General features: G+C 36.8%; 1 protein-coding gene across 4 annotated transcripts in view; it reads left to right on the forward strand.

The window, feature by feature from the left end:
• LOC131437705 (serine/threonine-protein phosphatase 4 regulatory subunit 1-like) overlaps window positions 1–21,936 on the forward strand; it is a 474,879-nt gene that overhangs the window by 234,666 nt on the left and 218,277 nt on the right. The window contains exon 1 of one of the 4 annotated variants that reach the window (XM_058607221.1): window positions 18,310–18,641. The exons of the other annotated variants lie outside the window; for them this stretch is intronic. The gene's annotated coding sequence lies outside the window, so the exon portion shown is untranslated. Of the gene's footprint in view, window positions 1–18,309; window positions 18,642–21,936 lie in introns of those variants that run through there. 4 annotated transcript variants of the gene reach the window in all.

A 21,936-nucleotide genomic window follows, 5' to 3' on the forward strand; every position in this document is an offset into this window, starting at 1 on the left:
TGGCAGTCTTTTGCTGTTTCCAATTGGCAGTCTTCTGTCGTTTACTGCTATCTCAGTTGCTCTGCCGTCGTTGTGAACACCACTGCACTTGCTGTACCTGACCCCAGGTACAGTGCTTTTGCTCTTGGTGGCGATCAAATGCGATGCTTGCAGTGTAGCACCTCGCGATATATGCCGTCTCTTTTGATCCTACGCAGCGTACAAATTCTGGTACCTGGTAGATCAGCACTGGGTTGCTTTAGCACCTCTGTGCCTTTGCACCCCTTCGTCTTCGCACCTTTATGCGATGGCACCTCTGTGACTCGTCACTTCTATGCTCTCGCACCTCTGTGTCTCTACACCTCTGTGCGTATGAACGGGATGGCCTTCGTTGCTAGCTTTCCAGTCGGGAAACGCCCCGAATATTGCGTTTGCTATGGGCAGTTTAACTACCTGAAGCTTAGAATTGTCTCGGTAGCAGCCGTTAACTCACGAGCCAGTACAATCGAAACACAACCTCTTCGCTTGAATGGTTTTTACTGAATGATTCGTGAATCGTTGTTTGGTCTATAATTTAATCAGAAAAAGGGAGCTGGCGAAGTTCCAGGAAGATCCACTTTTTTATCGAAAAATTGTGTTCAGCGACGAAGCTCATTTCTAGTTGAATGGATACGTCAACAAGCAACTCTGCCGCACCTGGAGTGAAGACAAGCCAGAAGCATTGCAGTAGCTTCCAATGCATCTCAAAAAAGTAACTGTTTGGTGTGGATTATCGGCCGGTGACATTATTCGTGAAATACCGGCACATATATTGGAGAGAGTGTGCCAAAATTGGACCTTGCGCATGGGTCATCTAAAGCGGAGCCGCGGCCAACATTTGCTTGAAATCATCTTCAAAAAGTAAATTCTCTTGATCGTTCTATCGATTTCAATAAAGATTTTATCGATTTTTTTTTCGAAAATCAAAACCGATAACTTCTTAAAAATCACCCTTTATAACAATGATAAACCTTGGATATACCAGGTAAAACAGACAAACCTAGAAAGCGATACGTTTGAGGGTAGATCACCAATGACATCCTCACTTTGAACCGTCTTTGAGGAACCATAAATAAAAAAAACATTGATGAAAAGTCCTGGTCTACTGAAGCAAGGAACCTCTGTGATGTGACAATACCTTTCATTTGTCATATTTTTTTCATTACGGTAATTTCTGTCGTGAGCTTGAGCTAATTTGTGACACAAATTTATTCAGATTGATTTAATCAATTGACAAAAGTGGACTACAGCGCTTACGTCGCATATCTGACCACATTGTCGAGATTAAAAGTATCAGTGATAATACGTTTGTGGATAGAATGAAAATCGCAATTTGTCGGTTACGTAACTTATACGACTGTACGTTCGGCATCGAAAGTAGCTTCAATTTATTCTGGAAAGTTGATCAATGATCCAATAGTAGCTTTCGAACGAGCCTAGGATTGTTGTAATCGGCTCAGCCATCTCTGAGAGAAATTGTGTTTTGTTGGTTACGTCACTTGTACCTTTATGACTCTGAAATCAAAAGCGAAAACCATTAGATCTTCAAACCAAACTCATATCTCAAGATTAACTTTCAAACGGGTATAAACTTGAGAAAATCGGTTTAGTCATCTCGTTTGAATTGAGTGCAGAGAAAAACTGGCGATTTATCGGTTATGTCACTTGTGTCAGTGTATCTCCAAAATCGGATGAGACAGCCGATCGATGTTCAAACTTGATTCACATCCCAAAAATAGCTTAAGGCGAGCCCTAAGCTTGTTACGATCGTCTTAGTTATCTGAGATAATTGATCGAGGAGATGAAAAATGCGTTTTGTCGGTTACTTCACTTACAGCATAGCTTTCAATTGTAAATATTATTGCAATAACAATTCTGATTTGATTCATCCAATGTTTATTTTAACAACTGTCCGTTGATAGCGTACGTGTATAGTGTTTCTTCAGTTTGTTATCCCAAATGTCTATTCGAAGTTTTTCCACAATAACTCGATAGAGCAGATCAGTTCCATGAATTGGCCTAGGTTTTCAGGCTGGACTCAGATGCTTCTACGGTGATTTAACTCCTGATATTTCAATAACATGTATTTGGATTGTAATATATGTTTCGAACAATCTTCACGTTTTTTTTTAATTTAGCTGCTAATGCGATGAAGAGTCGAAGGCAAAAAGTGAAATAAATTGACGATTTTACACAAATCTGTTACTTTGTTGTGAGTGTAGTGTAGTGAATTCTTCTAGAAACCAAACCTTTGTATTTTGTGCAATTTGGCCTTCTGTTTCAACAGACTTCACAGCCGGATCGGGTTCGAATATACGACAATTGGCTTAGAAAAATTAGGAAACAGAGAAATTGTTTTTTTTCTGAGCTTAGCCTGGTACATTGGATCAATTATTGACAGGTTGTTTGATAAAAGACACGACACTTTCATTTCACGTCATAAGCAAAAAGCGTGTACCGCAGAGATGCCGGGTAAAAAATTCAAAAGTCTTCAGGGTCTGTATTTGTATTTTAATAGTCTATAAATTCATGATTATCAAAGTTCTACAACAAAAACATGTCTGCAGCTTATCTTAGAAACGTGCAGATTTGTAGACAAATCTGCAGACCTGGCGTCTCTGGTGTACGGTCGTAATAGATCGCACTTTGGTAGCATTATATTTGTATCCTTTTATTTCTCCTTTGTCTTCCTGAGTTTCCGCGTTATCAAGAAATTGGTTCCGTTTGGCCGTAATTCAAGGTAATTTGCACTCATATTATTGGGGACAAAATGTACAGAATCGGTCTAATGCAATTCTAGTACGCTTTAGGAGTAGTGGCATAAAGCCAAAATAAACCAAACTACTAGTATTTCGCTCTGCTGCACTAGAAAAGCATAAGGATTATCTGTTGTGAGAATAATTTTACTTCTATTTTCACAAGTGCAGATAGCCTGTCAATAGACGGTTTTCGATGCCAATTTCGTTAACATTTTCGGTTTAAAACGAATAATCTTCCATTTTGAATTTGAGTCAGAATTCGTATAATCGCCCAGAAAAATGACTGTTAAGCTTTGGTTCAAGTGTTGATAAGCTTATTCTATTCGATCATTAAAATGGTTTTCCACAAAAAACATAGAATTTTTTTTTCTTCAAGTAATTGTAGAATTACATTTTTCGTCACTTTTTCAACGAAATCGTACCATTCTTTAAGGAGTGATAGACTCCTAAATTTTTATTTGATTTTTGGATTTTTTTGGTGATTGTTTAAAGTCAAAACTGCGATTTTCTGCGAAAATATCCGCCATTTTGTAGCTGTAAAACCTCTCCAAAGTAACACAAAACGAAAAGGAAAAAGTTTGGGATTGGTGTTTTATATGTAGAAAGTGGGTGCAAAATTTGAAAATAATTAGTGAAGTAATTTTTAAATGACGATGAAAACGAACTTTTGAAAGGTGCTTACCAGAAAAACGCGTTTAAAATTTATTATTTATGAAATCGAAGTTTAACGGTTTTTGTCTATAAAATCGAAATTTTTTTTATAACAAAACAATGTTATGAAATGTTTTGTCTAATTTTCAAGTCAATCGATGCAGAATTCTTGAGCCTGTGCGCTGAACTCTTATCTCTTCACAGTATGAGATAAGGAAAGATAAAGTCTCATAACTTTCAGAGTTTTATTTCGCTCGGCTTGAAAATTTAGCAAAATATTTTTGATATGTTTTAATAAAGGAAAATATAAGTAGCAAATCTGTTAATAACTTCCTCAATTAAACCGCTTCGACGTTGCAACTGAGACAGACAGCAATTTGTATTCTATTGCCATAAGCATAAGTCGCTGAAGCCTCTCCTGAAGAAGTGCATACAAGTTCTCACACATCCAAACGTGACTGAGAAAACAACAAACCTCAGAACTGAGTTGAGTATTTCCTTCTCTTTTTGAATCTGTGCAGTAACTCATGTGCACTGTAAAGACACTAACACAACGACAAGAGATACTTGCAAGTTAAAGTTGAACGTATTTTGTTTTTCCCATAAATACGTTTATTTCATAGGTAATATACATAAATTTTTCTTCGCCGTGGCATCCACAATACATAGTACTTTAAACCTAATACATTTCGAATATCATATTAGTATGTTGGTATTCATTAGTTAATCTAAACACTGTATTTATCAAGCGAGTTGTTATTATAAATTATATTTATTTTGTATCTTATAACTAATTCAGGTTTGTTTGTATCAGTTCATCACTTTTATTCAATATCATATAGTTGGCTATTGGTTGAACTCATAGAAGAGAAAACAGTCTAACATAAAATAAAATTTAAATTGGAACTCCAATGGACTTGATGAAATGATAAAGAAGTTTCATGTAAGGAACGTCACGACAAGCAAGAATGTCGCGAACTGGGACATTGGATAGTCTACCTTGGGTACGCAAGGAAATTATTAGTTGAGATCTGTTATCACGATACTCCACGCATGCTCAAACGACATGATCAATACCGCGATAACCTTCGCCACAAGCACAATGAGATGTGCATCTAGCGTGTAGTGATTGGACATGAGTCTGGACATCACACGAATGAAGTCCCTACTCACATCCAGTCCCCTGAACCATGCTTTTGTCGATATTTTAGGAATAATTGACTGCATCTCCCAAGAATCTTGCCAGCTGGCAAGAGTTCTTTGGCGAGACGCGCTATAGAATTCGTTGGAAGCAATCGGTCTCTCATAAATTTCACCCTCAATAGCACCACTTTTGGCTAAAATATCGGCTCTTTCATTGCCTGGAATGGAGCAATGAGCCGGGACCCAAGCTATTGTGATTTGATAATTATTGTCCAATATATGTCATTCAGACACTGTTTTATTTTGTCTAAGAAAAACGGTTCATTTTTGACTGCAACGTTTGAGCGAATGGCTTCAATTGCACTCAGACTATCTGTGAAGAGAAAATATTTTTTTAGAGATGGGACTATTACACTCAAACTATAATGAACTGCTGCTAACTCTGCTATATAAACAGATGCAGGTTCTTGAAGCCTAAATGAGGCCGAAACATTATTGTTAAACATGCCAAACCCTGTCGTCTCTTCAATTCGTGATCCGTCCGTTAAAAACATTTTCTCAGAGGCAATATGCCTGAACTTACTTGTAAATATTTTTGGAATTTCCATCGAACGTAGGTGTTCCGGGATTCCACGCACTTCATGGATGTGTCGAAAAATAAAGTTGAGTCAGGGACATTTAGGAGGCTGATACGGATAGGAATATATCTTGAAGGGTCGATTTCCTGTGACACATGGTTAAAACATACTGTCATGAATCTTGTTTGAGATTGAAGCTCAACTAGCCTTTCGAAGTTATAAATAACCAGGGGATTCAGTACCTCACATCTTATTAGCAGTCGCGATGAAAGCTCTCAAAAACGATCTTTTAATGGAAGAACTACTGCCAGAACTTCAAGACTCATTGTTTGTGTCGAATGCATGCAGCCTAAAGCAATTCGCAAACAACGATACTGAATTCGCTCCAGTTTGATAATATGAGAGTTTGCAGCGGAACGAAAGCAAACGCGTCCATATTCCATCACTGAAAGTATTTACTCTTTGTTGGCATTTTGTTATCAGATACCTAATGTGTCCTCCCCAAGTGCATTTGAAATCAAACCACACCCCGAGGTATTTGAAAGTCAAAACCTGTTAGATCATTCTTCTCATCATATGAAGCTGAAGCTGAGCGGGATCATGCTTTCTTGAAAAGACGACCGGCTATGTTTTTCTCCGCAGAGAATTCGATACCCAGATGAACAGCCCAAACGGACAAGTTATCTAAAGTATCTTGCAATGGTTTTTGCAGATCAATAGCTTTGGGTCCAGTAACTGAAACTACGCCATCATCTGCTAATTGTCTTAGTGTACATGGGGTTACTAGACAGCTGTCAATGCCATTCACGTAAAAATTATAGAGGAGCTGACTGAGGCATGAGCCTTGCGGGAGACCCATGTAGCTAATTCTGATTGTTGCCAAATCTCCATGTGAAAAATACTTCCATTTCACTGACAAAAGGTTGTGCAAATAATTATTTATAATCGTTGGAAGTCCATGTTGATGGAGCTTATCTGAAAGAACATCAATGGAAGCTGAATCGAATGCTCCTTTAATGTCTAAAAATACAGATGCCATTTGTTGCTTTTGAGCGAAGGTAATTAGAATGTCAGACGAAAGTAATGCAAGGCAATCATTCGTCCCTTTATTTCTACGGAAGCCAAACTGAGTATCTGACAACAACAAACGTCGAAGAATAAGTTTTTCGAACAATTTTCTGATGCAGGACAACATTGCAATGGGTCTATATGAGTTGTAATTGGAAGCTGGTTTCCCCGGCTTTTGAATGGCGATAACTTTCACTTCAACTTGTTGAACAATTCCAACAAGGTCGGGTAGATTCTTCACCAAGTTGAATTTAATTTTGTCCAACCCAGGAGCGTTATTGTTACAAGACATGAGTGCTATGGAAAACTACATCATTGAAAAGGGGCTATCAATGGAACCTTTATTTGGAGAAGACTCCTTTATAATGCTACGTGTAGGAACAGAATATGGGCAAACTTTCCTCGCAAAATCAAATATCCATCGATTCGAGTATTCCTCACTCTCATTTCCTACGTTACGATTCCTTATTCGTCTGGCCGTATTCCAAGGAGTGCTCATTGAGGTAGTTGAATGTATATGAAATGTGTGTAAATACACGCAATTTCGGTGCACAAGACAAAGTGCTCGAGTTCAGAGCGCCCCGTATTGGCTATGGCAATGCGATATGAAATGATCGTTTGGCTGTCATTGACTAGCAAGCGCAAGCAGCTTAGAGTGAACTTGCATGTTCATTCAATCGTTCATTATGCTATATGCGTTGTCAAAACTGAACCTAAAAAATAATTGAGTGCGGATGGAGACGATCCTAACACCGTCCTTTTAGGCATTATTAATATTGTGGAATTTCGGGTGAAAAATCACAGACAGTTGTGATTGTTGCAGTAATTTATCATTTAGTTAAGGTATAAAATTTTGCATCAGGTAAATCAAAAGTCGAAGACAAAATTTAAATAGCACAACATCTTAAGACTCAGGCTCCGCTCCGGTACTAAGGATCGTTTTTTTTTTCGAATCTTCAAAGTAATCTACTTGTTATGTCTCCAACTTATAAATTGCTCAATTTACTTTGTGTAAAATGTAGCTGAATTTCTCTTGCTTCACTGTCACGGTAGAAGTAAAATTTTTACTTCTAAACTGTTCTCACTCCATCTCTACTACTGTTGAAGAAAGTCTGTACGATTCGTTACAGAAAATTGAACCCCCCAACATTCTCTGCTCGTATTGATCCCGCTCATGTTCGACTAACAATAGAAGGCTACCATATGTGTGAATGGAGCCGCTACAGCGTTTGAAAATATATACCGGAAAAGTTTTCATCTCATCTTTCGCCAGCACAATTGCCGACAAAAATGAAGAACTTGGCCTTAAGGACAATTAATGATACTTTCCGAAGTTCTTTTACACACCGTGTGCCAGCTTTTGTCTTCGCACCACAACGCGCAAAGACAAAACGTTAACGGTCTGGTAAAAGCTAACCGAGCAATAAACGGTAATGTTGTGAAAAATTTTCCACCCTACATTTCAAGCTCACGAGCAAAGTTCCTGTAGTAGTGGAATGTGTGTAGTAAGAAGACGCGTGTTTCGCTTTTTTTACTCTGCTTTTTTTGCACACTTTCCCAACTGATAACATTTTTCCAGGAACATGCGCATTCTTGGCTGTCGTTGAATGGGACCCACCAAGGAGGGGGTAGCGATTCGCGGCCAGTCTACAGAGCTACATGCGGGGGTAGCATCCTCGGAAAGGGGTAGATTTGAAGGATTCTATGACACAAGATGCTCCTGGCAATCACTGTGTCGGCGCTGCAACCAGTGCCAATTTAACATCGAACACTTGTGAGAGACGTTTCCCGGCCTGGGATTACGGGTCACTGAGTACCGAGTGTGAAAACTAGTGGGGCACAATCCGGGAATGGTTTTAATGGGCTCTCCTTCAATATTTTAATTTGAAAAGTTTCAAGTCTAGTTGCGTTGAACTTTCTCTGTGTCTCTCGTTCGATGTCGTAACGTGTCGGAACGACTGGCAGAGTTTCAACAGTTCCAACAACCGAAAGGTGCAAAGAGATGTTCCTGAAAATGATTTCCTTCTTTGTGGGTATCTCTATTGGAAAAGTATTCATTTGTGTAGCGCACCTTCAATGACAGTTTAGCTCCGTAAGGTTTGATTTATTTTATCAACCTAGATTCGACGAAAAGTTCGATATTGAGAAATCCAGATCGAATTGAACTGACATGCCTTTGCAAAAAAAAAAAGAAAATGCTATGAAAAAAAGTGAACTTAGGTCTAATGAATTAGAAAAACGATTTCAGATCATATTGAAGATGATATCATTTCGTCTCTGTTCAAAAACTAAATCTGCGAGGGAAACCTGTCAAAATTTGCATAGTTGAATTTTTAAATTTTCTTCAACTCTTCAGAAACTTGCGAAATGCATTGCGACAATGCAGTGGTCCGAAACGGGAAATTAGCGTGACAAAAATATTTTCACTATTAAATATTAGTTTTTTGTAGTTGGTGTTTTCACAAAAGTTGTCTGTAATCAAATGGCGCTCCTTTTTATGAAAAAAGTTATTAGGGTGGTCCTTATTTAGATTGAAATTTGAAATCTTGCTTTCTTAATTGAACTCAAAAATGATTTTGTTGTACAATAAAGTTGTACAATGACAACCGCATAGGATACATTTTTATCGATCTGGCATCTAATGAATATCGATATTTGAAGCATGACTAGTTTTTGATGAAAAAACAATCATAACTTTTTACTGGTAGCTCATACAAAAAAGCTTGGTTGAGCAAAATTGTGTGCAATGACTAGTTAAACAACTCTTCTAATGACAACTTTTTGGTGGAACGTTTCACAAAAAAGTTGGAGCAAAAAAAGTGATTTGTCAGGAGCCATCCTACTTTTACTCGGGAAAATTGATGTAACTCGATCAAATGAAGAGCTAGAGAGGTGCTTTTTTCAGTAAAGTTGCTCGCAATAAAATTTCCTACAACTTTATTGTACAACAAAATCATTTTTGAGTACAATTAAGAAAGTTAGATTTCAGATTTCAACCTAAAAAAGGACCATCCTAGTAACTTTTTTCATCAAAAGGAGCGCCATTTGATTACAAACAACTTTTGTGAAGACAGCAACTAAAAAAAACTAATATTTAATAGTGAAAATATTTTTGTCACGCTAATTTCCCGTTTCGGACCATAGTGCAATGCGTTAGTCATAGGTTTACTACGTTTTGAATTTTTTTTAACGTAAATACGATTCACCTAACTTTGGAATGCTATTTTCAAATTGAGCATGTACTTCCCATACCTCGCATATTAGTCCGGAAGTATCGATTTCTGACATTTTTGAGTTAGCTTGATGGATGCAGTCTATCTTTGATATACTTCCGAAAATTCCAAAAAATAATTGTGAGTACTGAATTATCAATATTTCTTAATTGAACTGATTTCATATTATCTAGTTGTAGAGCTAAGGCAGTTTTACAAGCAAATACATTCTAATTAATTTGTTATGTAATTTAGTTTAATCTGAACCTTAAATTGTACCATTTGGATATTGTTAATCTGTTGGTATAAAAGATGAGGAGGTTTTTTGCCTTTTAGAGAAAGATATTGTAAATTTCATCGTTTTCCCTGCTTTCAAAGAAACAAATGGATTCTTCTCAACAGAAGAAAATGCGCTCAAATTCATTCAATAACGATTGCATTGTTGGATCTGCTTTGAGCGCCGTCTGCACCAATGGAAGAAACTTCGCATTCAAGGAAAATGCACTCGAACTTTTTAATCATAAAAAAGTTGTTTCTTCTAGGAATCGAAAACTGATTCCAATGTTCTATTAGAAATTTTCTTCCATCGAAATTCTACTGGTAGCATTAATTGAATTCGCATCGTGTGTACTTCTAACACCTATTTTGCTTTCATCAGTTCCGCCTGATTGACTGTAACCGTGTAACGACGCAGTATTTAAAGAGTGCATTTTCATTCAGTTATCTTCAGTATTTATTTTATTTACACAGTGTGCAGTTCTGCAATATACTTTTTGAACACGTCAATCGTGTTCCCTCAAAGATAATTCAAGTACATTTCAGGTTTAGTCATTGTAATCTACATTTCAATGATTCTATGCTATTGTTTTGTTTTTGGAAATTCCTCAATTCATGCGGGCTACAATTTTAACTGTTCTGTTTAGCTATTTTAAATTTTAAATCAACTTCACGAATATCACTTTAAACTTTTTGGAATGTCGAAGACAACGGCATAATGAGGTATACTTCGATTATTTTTTTCTGATCGAGTTGCGTTCACCAGACACCAGCAAGCGGGTCATTCGGAAGATTTGCATTGTGCGCCGTTCGTACCGAAACAGTAACATTCAGGGTGGTAAGTGACCGGGAAAATTGGGAAAACCGGGAAAAAGTAGGGAATTTTAGTTCAAATCCGGGAAAAAATTTACTAGTCCTAATCATCATGATTTTCCTGATACAACAAATGAAAAGATGAAGGCAATTTTGTGTTTGAACTAGGAGTTCAGTACAAGTTTTGAAACTTCTTCTTGTTCCTCACAGGTTCAATGGTACAGAATCCATTGAAAATGGAGCCAACACCTCAGCAATTTGTAATTTAATAAGCGCTTTCTTAGTTGGCATCAATGACAGCACAATAAATGCTAATAATGAAAAATAAGGATAATTTGGATACTTCTGCTGGATTTCTATTAAATCTTGACAAATATTAGAAAAGATTCCAAGTGCAAATGACAGTTTCTCTTTGTTTATTTTCTCTTTCAATTATTACTGTATTTTCCAACAGTTGATAGTTTCAGTCGTTATTCTATGCAAAGTGTAAGATAGAAGGATTGCCTATAGGACCATAATAATCGAAAGAAAGAGGAACTATCATTTGCACTTAGGAGCTTTTCTAGTGTGTTTCTTCAAATTTCAGAATAAGTATGCATAATGGTAAAAGTAACATCAGGTAACATGTTTGATAAATTTGGTACGGTCCAAAAGAACTAGTTTTCCTCGAAGATTGAGTGAACTGGAGTTCTTTATTGAAAAATGATAGCTCACTATTCTTATCAATATAATAGTCTTTCAAAACGTTTGTTGGTTTGAGGAATCTGGTAGAAGTTCGCGAACTTAAAAAATGTATACAAAAGAGAATGATTATTGGTAGAATACATGCAAAAAGGCTTTATTATTATTGAATCTGTTAACTACAAAATATAATTTATAGCTCTCATATTATTTTCGAAGAAACATACAAAGTTTCAGAAAAACGAAAGAACGGTTCAATAGAACTAATTCTTTCGGTACAACTATCAAGTTTTCAACAGTTCTTTGAAATAAACGGTTTGGCTCATTTCTAGAATACACTCCTAACTTGCATAAGTTTTAAGAAGGACTGATGGATGGTACTTTTAGTTCAGAAGATAAACGTTTGGACAAACTGTGAGTGAGAGTTTTAATCGTAGCTCCAAGAAGATAACCGAAAAAGACTTATTACTCAACTCTCGATGTTTTTTTTTTGGACATATTAAAAAAACCGGGAATGTTTAGTTTCGCGCACCAGGAAAAAACCGGGAAATTGAAATCGCTAATACCCTGAACATTTTTTCAATAACAATATTCAACAGCGAAAATTTTGCATTCCAACGATACAAAAATCGATCCCAAAGAAGTATTTGATTATTTCTTCCATTGACTTGCTAGTGTCAGTAAAAACGTTATTCGCGCTGTTTGAAGTTTTGTGGCCGAGCATTGTTGTTACTCTCCGTTACTCCATCTTGTTTAGGCTTTAGTATAGGTAAAAAAAGCCTTGGTATTACATTCCTGTAGTGGAATTTGACCTTCTGTTTCAACAGACTTCGCAGCCGATTTAGAATGTACAGAACCATTGCATGGTTAGTGCTACGGTTCTACTGACACTACGAATCCTTGCAGGTCGGGGCTCGAACATACGACAACTGGTTTGTAAGACCAGCGCCCTATGCATTGAACCGCCAACCCGGCACAGTATAGTATAGGTGTACCCATACAATTCTGGGAGCCCCAGCGAAAAATCACAATTAGACTAAAGCCGGGACTAAATAAAATACCTTTTTTAATCCACCTAGTGGTGTAATGATGCCTTTCTCATATTACTTCATATTACAAAAACATTACTAGAAGATTCTGTCGTGATTTTTTTTTCAAAATTGAATAAAATCAAAAACTTTCTTTGGTATAAACTACCATCACCTTTTGAAATTTGTAAACAGTTATGTCAAGTTAATAAAGATTTAAATGTAGCAAACCTGCACGCTATACAAAATTGAACAAAGCACACTGTATGCTAGGCGGTGGCGTTTTCTTCTTCCGTACCAGCACGTACCGATGCGTATCGATTTAGCACTAGCTTTAAAAGTTTGATAATCATTGCCCTACAATTTCGGAACTGGAAGGCATATCTGGATGAATCGGGGACTTTTTATAGAATTTCAAGATTTTTCATTTGCATCTTAGTTTGTAAAAATGTGTTGAGAAATTTCCGAGAAAATTGAGTGCGTATTTTCTCATCGATTATCCCATATTGCCTTGTAATTCCGGAACCGGAAACCGGATGAAGATAAAATTCAATAACGAGCTATGGGACCATAAGACCTTTCGTTTTAATGTAAGGTTGAGAAAATCGGTCACGCCATCTCTGAGAAAAGTGAGTGACAATTTCTTTAATTTTTTTTGTGCATATCGTCGAGCTAAGTCGAACAGTATATGACATTCGGTTTTCAGGGGCTCGCTTCAAAAGTCGGTTCTTCATTCAGAAAAAAAAAACAAAAATTACGAAGAGATAAGGTGAACTCTTTGTCCTGCTTGTATATTGTGAAAACTACATTCAGTATTCAGTCACCTAGGCAGCGGAGCAGTAGACTCGAAACAGTGTCCTTATTTTCGTTTCTTACTTATTCATTTTCGTTTCGATCGAAGAATGGTGAGTTCTGAATTGTTTCGATTTTCAATCAAAACTTCGTAGCGCGAAGGGTTTAGCTTGCTGTAGAGAATCAGATGCAGATGAGATCAGAAAGTTTTTCTGGGCCGAAGAGTTGAATGACTTCAAGATTAAAACCTTTGTAATAAAAAACCTATTCTTTTTATTTGAATTTTGTTATGAACCGCCTTAAAAAAGTGATATAAAAATCTATTTAGGTTATGAGAATAAATCATTTTTTAATTGATTTGGTTTTTAATAACTATTTTTAGATAAAATGCGTACTGCAAAATATATTGCTATTGTCGATGTCGATGTCGATGTACTGTAATTTCTTGATTTTCATTCAAAATGTATTGTTTTTTGTCCAAAAAAATATATGAACGTTATATATGATACTTACAAAAATTGTTACAAAATCGGAATTTACAGTGACTGCATAACCTATCTATATGAGAATGGAAAAATTGGAAAAATATCCTGTAATTTAAAGACTAAGAAATATTGAATTAACTACACTCTAAATAATTTTGAATTTTACAGGTGACTTAATTCCTCATACGATGTAATTCATAAAGACCTAAATTGTCAAATGACGGAAAATTTTATTTGTAATGACTTAATGTTAGAATAGCTTGAATTTTACTGGTTTCGACTGTAACTTGCATTCTGCTAGCAGCTGCGACTGTATGAATTTAAATGCTCCTTTTACCAGCCAAGCAGATGCATGCTTCTGTGGCTCAGTCGATTAACAGACGTACTTGCGATCCAATGATTCTTGGTTCAAGTCGCGCCGGTTGCTATCAGTTTTTTTTTATTTCAACGAATTTCATGCATGGAGTCTTAGACATAATATTAAATGTTCTTCAACGTAAATTTGCGTGAACGACGCTAAATTTTCGACGTAAATTTGCGCGACGCGACGCTCCATTTATGTGCATCTAATAAGATGTTAAATCACAGGGTTTTTTTAAGTGTGTAGTGAAAATTACTTAAATTTTTCTTTAATTTTTCTTAAATTCGTTTGTTTTATTTTATTTTTCTTGAATCCGTTTATTTCTGTAGTTGCAGAGCTACCAATTACATGGTTGTCTTATTTATGTGTCCTATTTGAAAAATAAGGGTCGTTTTGTCATGAAAAAATTACGTGAAATCAGGTTGATAAGCGCATTAAATTTCCTACAGTTTTGGAATAAATGAAATTTACGCTTGACGTAAATTCAAGCCTACCGTAATTTTTTTGGTTGATGACACAATATTACATCTATTAACATGTAAAAATAATTTTTGTATTCGTATTGATGTGCACTTCAGCTAAATTAACTGTAAAGTTTGCGATATGATTTACTATCTTAATCAAAAAGTTCGCGGAATTTATTCAAAAAATAAAAACACAAGATTATTCATCAAAATCGATATTGTCCCCTTCAAAGTACTCCCCATCGACTGCAACACACTTATGCCAGTGCTTGATCCAATCCTCGAAACATTTTTTATGTTCAGTTCTCGGTATGGCCATCAGATCCATCTACGATTTTTCCATAATCTCATCTCGGGTGCTGAAACGCGTTCCTCGGAGTGGGATTTCGAGTCGACTGAATAGGAAAAAGTCGTAGGGAGCCAAATCAAGTGAATTTGATGGTTGCTGATTAATATTCGTTTCGTTTTTGTTCACGGATAACGATGGTATTGTGTGACGGTGGCAACCCAAAAAATTATCTAATCGCCACACGGTGATTCCGAGAACTTTTTGATCAAAGTAGTATCTTTACATGATTTGAATTGTAAATTTAAGTGTGCATCCATAAAGACGTAAATTTACACGATTTTTTCTAAGTGTGTACTATTTGCCTTTCTCATATAAAAAGGCTATGCAATCACTGTGAAAACCGACATTTTAACCGAATGTCATATCCCATTCAACTCAGCTCATTGAACTGAGCAAATGTCGGTGCGTGTATGTAACAAAAATATGCACTCACTTTTCTCGGAGATGGCTGAACCGATTTTCACAAACTAAGATTCAAATGAAAGATCTTATTGCCCCATAGCCTGCAATTGAATTTCATCTCGATCCGATTTCCGGTTCCGGAGATATAGGATGATATGCACAAAAAAAATGAAAAAAATTTTCAGAGATGGCTGAACCGATTTTAACAAACTAAGATTCAAATAGAAGGTATTATGATGCCATAGCCTGCTATTGAATTTCATTTGGATCTGACTTCCGGTTCCGGAGTTACATGGTAGTATGTGAAAATTAGAGAAAAAGCGTGCATTCAATTTTCTCTGAAACAGCTCAACTGATTTTCACAAACTAAGATTCAAATGAAAGGTCTCATAGTTTTCTAAAAATTTCTAGAACACTTTTTCCAGATCCGACTTTTGGTTCCGGAACTAAAGCGTGATAAGTGGAAAACTACCAAGTTCATTAGTATGATAAATTCTTCTAGTTTGCAGAGCTTGTTAGTTTGTGGGCATAAAAGCTTAATTTGGCATTACTGCTCCCCCTTTTTCCTGGTCCAGAAGCACCGAAAGTGGTGCAGAAAAATTTGAAGAAAAAGAACTCACTTCGATTTCTCTGCGATGCTTGAACAGATTTTCACATATCTTGATTTGTATTAACGCTCATATTATCTTTAAATGTACTGTGAAATTTCATCCGGATCTGATGGATCCGAATCGGTTCCGCAGTTACAGGGCGATGAGTGTCAAAGTTTTCAGATCGCCATATGGAATGACAATATGTACCACACCGAAAGAAAAAGAAAAAACACAAAACAAACGATGCGTGCTTTGTTCTATATACGCTATACAGAAATCGAAACGGTTACGGATTTCTGCTACTAGTGTGTAATATTGGTAAGAGACGGGGCGGCGATTGATAAAAATTACAGCTGTTTTATGAGCAGTACGACCGAAAGAATAAACGAATGTCAGTGAATTCAAATTTATTTGAAAAAATAAGAAATTTTCGCATCCGGTAGTACAGTAATACCGTGCTGGTGGTGTAATGATGTCAATCATAATAATACTAAAAGTAATAATCGAACTCCACAGTAATTTTTATGATGTCATCAGTGTAGGTGATTGCCGAAAATTTGACAGAAGCTGATATATTGCTATCTATATTGTATACAACATTTTCAATCCGGTAGAAGATGCTACAAGAACTCGAGTCTCTCAATGCATGAACCGCGAGAGAATTTTTCTACATTTCCTCGCTCCACTTCATACTCTGAGTTTTGCACGGCCCTTAAAAAAATTTACAGTCTGATAATGATCGTTGCTGTGTGGAATTTCCCAAGAGAGAATCGCAAGTTGACAATTATCGCAGAAAATCGAATCGATGATTCTCATACTAGGTTGGAATATTTCAAAGCCCTTGTGTGGAGCATTCACAGACATTTTCATAGACACAACTTATACAAAGGTTATATGCACATAGGCAGAATAAGCGGTAATAGTAAAATGATTCTATCGCAATTATCAACTGCCTGTATTGAATCGGATCGCGAAACGAGAATAAGCTACCGTTTGTTGCTTCAGAGAGGAACCCCACAGCAGCGTGCTAACCTGTGATTCTCAGAAATGTCATCGAGAGAAATTCGCTCTCGCACTGGTGTCTATTTTTAGTTTAAATGAGCCATGCCATGTTTTTGTAGTTGCGATGATATCCATCTCTCTTTGAAGGCAATGATTCAACCGTGTGAAGAGTTGCCAGTGAGCGTTCTTTGATACGATAAAAGCCATCCTTGGATGTCATGAGTAATATGAGAAAGGCACATTACACCACTAGGTGGATTAAAACAAGTTTTTTCACCAGTGAAACAATTTCATGAGTTTGCATTTTTGGAATCACGATACTAACCTTTGCTTAATTCACCACAGTAGGTCCTAGGCAAACTAAGCATAACTCTCGATGAACTTCAATTACTGTTGATTCTTTTGCACACGAAAATCCCGTTACAGCCCAAACTTCTCAGCAGGCGAGAGCAAGGATTAAAGGTGAAATTGTTTACTGCCCGCACAGATAGGCAAATGACTGCTGAATCAAAAACAACTTCCGGAAATAGCTGCACGAGTACTGCACGTACAGATATGTACAAGTTTAGTTGATGCTGTAATACAATCTACTCTTACTATTCAAGTACGGGGCGTAGCAGGGTAACGGAAAGTGAAAAATTTAAAATTAAATTTTTTTGTTTAGTCGAAAAATTTACTTATATCGGAAAGTGTAATCGAACGTTGCAGTTTTGAACATACTTTAGTTTTCTACTCTATTTATTTTTTCGTTTAAACGTTCCTCTCTAGCTGCTCTACCAGTCCGATCGCAGTATGTCAACTACGAAGGGCCTCAACATCATTATTGTTTAGTTAAGGTTAGCGTACCCATAATCGTCTCTGCTTTTCTGAACGTTGTATCATTTGTTCTCTTCATTTCGAACGTTTCTCTCTTAGCTTATTTCTTAGCGATTTAGTCTTCAATAAAACACATCTGTTGGCCCAGAACAGAAGCGTCGATCAATGAGATGAGCATAGGTACTGTTACCCCTACAAACTCGGCGGTTTTGTAGTTCGAGCTTGAAATATACATTTTGGGGATTATTTTACCGACCTACAACAGTCGATTTTGTGGGTATTATCGTAGAACCGTACCAATTTCAATACCGGACCGGCATCGGTATTGTTACACAGAACACACGCTGAAATATAGACGTCATATTTCATACCGGAACAATAACCAGAACGGTATTCTTGCTTCTGCCGAGTGGTAAAGAGAATGATTATCCTTGCATTGCATCCGAAACTAATACACTAGTCGTTCCGCTCTCCACCGACGGTGTGTCGGTGGTGAGTTTTTCCCCCTTGTTTTTCCGCTCTCTTTTCCGAGTGACAGCGCAAAAACAAAAACAACAGTTTCTTTACCATCGTTGCTGCTGTCACCGCCGCCATTTTCAGCAACGCTGAAATGCTCTCGCGCTCCACATTCTGTCCCTCGCCGTGCTCTGTGTGTGCTGGCTAAGCTGAGGTGGTAGAGGTAGACATATAAGAAACAATCTGTGGAAATCGGGAAAAACTGCTGCTAAGAGCAAATTTGTACTTCTAGCTGGTTGCGTGTGCGTTACGACGACAACGACGACGACGACGACAACGACGACGACGACGACAACGAAGACGGCGGTGTCTGTTTCGCGGAGGTTCGCAAGGATTCTGTGCCGTCGACAATGACTCGAGCCGGCTAGTGATTTTTTCCGTGAAACTGGTGCGAATTTTACCGATTGGTAACTGGTTCTGTAAGTTTCAAGTGCAAGAGTTCGTAAACAGCTAAGGGTGGATAGTTTTAACGTGAAAAACGAGTGATTTAAGGCTGAAAACACGACACAAATGTGTGATGCGGCAAATGCAATCTATCGTTCGTGTGGAAAACCAGAAAACCGCTGAAGTAGTAAACGTGAAAAGACATCACTGCCGAAAGGATTACTTATGTTTTTCTCAACTTCTATTATCTGTAAGTTTTCATCTTTGGTTGGTTCATTTCGTTTTCATCATTCCAACATTTTCAAATTCCCATGCGTTCATACTAGACTAGTAGACAACTGTCAAACCGGTGACGAATTCCATTGCGAGATTGGCAACTGGCCGGTCCTACACCACCCTGATTTGATAATGGAAAGTAGTAGGGCGGACAGAGTGCTTTTCGATGTTGTGAGCACAAGTGAAGTTGATGTCCAGAGACTGTGCTGCCAGATTTTGCATTCGAAGTTTGGGTTGTTGGGCGATTAGGTGAAACTGAATTTTACGTCATACGGTCAAAACAGATTCGACTATTTCTTACTTCTCTGACCCTTGGAAAAAAACAAAAAGTTTGTGCATCAACTAGTCTAACCTAGTTTTTGCAATGTCTGAGTAGAAACATATATTGGAGAAGCCAAATGAATGAAAAACTTTCAGAAAAAAAGGCATCAATAGAGAAGGTAACAAGCGGAAAATAGGTATAGAGCTAGAAGACTAGTGTTTGAAGAACAGAGGAGATGTACGGTACCGGTCAGAAGACGGCCAGGATGTAGACCATGTTCGATGTACGTTCTATCATGCCTAACCGTGTTTTAGACCTGTGTCTATCGCTAGGCTTAGGGTGGCGAAATGGTAGCGCGTATGCACGGAATGCATAAGAACGCAGGTTCGAGTCCTGTCTCTGTGCGTATTCTTTTTTCAAAAATCATATTTTCTGTAAGTTTTTCATTCATTTGGCTTCTCCAATATATTTTTCCACTCAGTCATTGCAAAAACTGAACTTAGTTATGACGACTTTACGTCAAATCAACTAAAATCTAATAAATAGTATAACCTAGAAAGTTAAACAGTTCTCAGATTGGATAAGCCATCTCTGAAAAAACGAAAATCAGTCAGTTCGTATAGCCATCAACTAACATGACCTACAAATTCGGTAATTTTTCTATATGACAGAGATGGAAAAAAGTAATGGCAATCGACTTATTAAACCACTTACATCGATTTTCCAGAAATTTACCTAAAAACGATTTCACTTTTTACGGGATTTACACCCGCAGCTTTTTCTAACTGGGAAAAATATCTTGCCAACTAAATTAACTACTCTAAATGGGAATCATAACTCAGAAAGCAACCTAATTGAACGGAACCCCCGCACGGGTTTAACTTTATACGGCCACTATGAAGCTCAATTTTGATAGGGGATACCGGGGGCAACACGGGTACTCACCTCGAACCGAATCTCTAGCGCGGCATAAGGAAATACCGAACTAGACAGTTTTACTGAAGGTTCAGTAATCCAAATCCAAAATTTTTCGCCATTTTTCGTGAAATTGGAAAATACATAAATTGAATGAAGGAAATAGATTTCGCAATTTCGCACAAAGAAACCATATATTTTTCATACATACTTTTATATACATTGAGGTCTTTTTTACGTGGTTTTTTCTATGCGGATTTCCGAAGTTACGCGGTTTTTTTTTACCGTGGATTTACGAAGTTGCGCGATTTTTTCACGTGGATTTCCGGAATCAGACGGTATTTTTACGCAGATTTCCGAAGTTACGCGGTTTTTTACGTGGATCTCCGAAGTTACGAGTTTTTTTTTCATGAGGTTTTTTTACGCGGATTTCCGAAGGACGCGGTTCTTTTACGCGGATTTTCAAAGTCATCCGGTTTTCTTGTTTTGTCTTAGAAATGCATGGAACACCGAGATCTGGTGCTGTCCCGAATTTTTTAAAGTCAACTCTCTGATACTTAGAAAATTGTTGATATTTTTCAACAAAATATATTTGGAGAATTCACCATATCTCGTTTTATGCATTTCTAAGACATTTGGCATAGAAGTCCTAAAGTCGATCTTATTCAAAAAAATATTTTTTCAGATTGCACCAGATCTGGACATTTTTCTAAGTCATTCTGCTCCCTTTAGTTTTGCGGCTTTTTTATGCGGATTTCCGAAGTTACGTGTTTTTTTTTCACGCAATTCGTATTCCCCGCGTAAAAAAGACATCAGTGTATCTTGAGTTGAGTTGAGTTTCAATAAAACACCCTCTTTCAATAACCTTCACTTCTGTGATAATTATTTCATAGAATAATAACACAAAATATTTTCTACGCACGATTCCTGATGACTCGGAAATTCATGATTCAATCACAAACGAATTTCCAGACATGACAGTCACGATCTTTTTTTGGTGCACATCTACGGTCCTTCGTGAAACTGGCACCAATGGAGATAAATTGGTTGCACTGCTGAGTTCCCATCATACATTCATAATGCAAATGTCAAACCGTGAGAACCCTTTCGATTCGGTAGCTCATTTGTATATATTGAGATTTTATGGCACACTTTGGTTGAAATGATAACAATGCAATTAATCTCGCACTCCACCAAGCGGTGAGTGTGGTCATTTCAGAAGGTATCGGAAACGAACCACATTTTTTAAAAATATTTATAAGCACGTAGTCTTTATTATTTATCTTTGTTTCAATCCTGATCGCTTTTGCCGAGCTTACAGAAAAATACCTACCGACAAGTTCGGCAATAATTGACAATTAAGGCCAGGTTCCTCCAGAAAACATGTTTTTTAACTCCACTTGTTTTCTAAACAATATTTTAAAATTATATTTTCATGAGATAAAAATACATGTATTGAACTTCAGACATTTTTTTTTTAATTTTTTCTATATAGCGTCTCTGAAAACAGCTTCTCAAACTCGTTCAATTTGTAGGTGGCTGTCATTATTTCTACCAATCATCGAAAAGCAAAAAGCAAAACAGTTTCATATTCTGTATGGAATTGGCTATGGTCGAAAAAATGAACAATTTCCACCGAAAAAATAACCACAATGGCGGACATTTTTTGATTTTCGATCTTTTTATGCACTTTGAATTGTTAATAACTTTCTTTTAAGAACAGTGAATATTTCTGTATCATTTCTAAAAATATTTTCTAGCAATTGACACAAAGAAAATGTTTCAATTTTTTGAAAATTTGCCCTAACAAATTTAGGATTACCGAAATTCTCAGTAATTATTACCAAGACGATTACCGAGCACTCGGCTGTTCAAATGTCGGCTTTTTTTTGTCTAGATTGAGCAATAAAATTGGAGTGTGTAAATATTTTACATTTTTTTCGTGTGTTAAATTGTCACACACATACATATAATCGTATTCATTTTGAAGGGTAATCTTTTCTCTATGATTGTTAATAATATTTTGTGATTACATCTCGAAACACTCATGTTGGTTTTTTTCGTGTGTAATTTTTTAAGTGTAATTTTTGAT

The sequence above is a fragment of the Malaya genurostris genome, chromosome 3, assembly GCF_030247185.1.
Source record: "Malaya genurostris strain Urasoe2022 chromosome 3, Malgen_1.1, whole genome shotgun sequence".
Taxonomy (NCBI): Eukaryota; Metazoa; Arthropoda; class Insecta; order Diptera; family Culicidae; genus Malaya; species Malaya genurostris.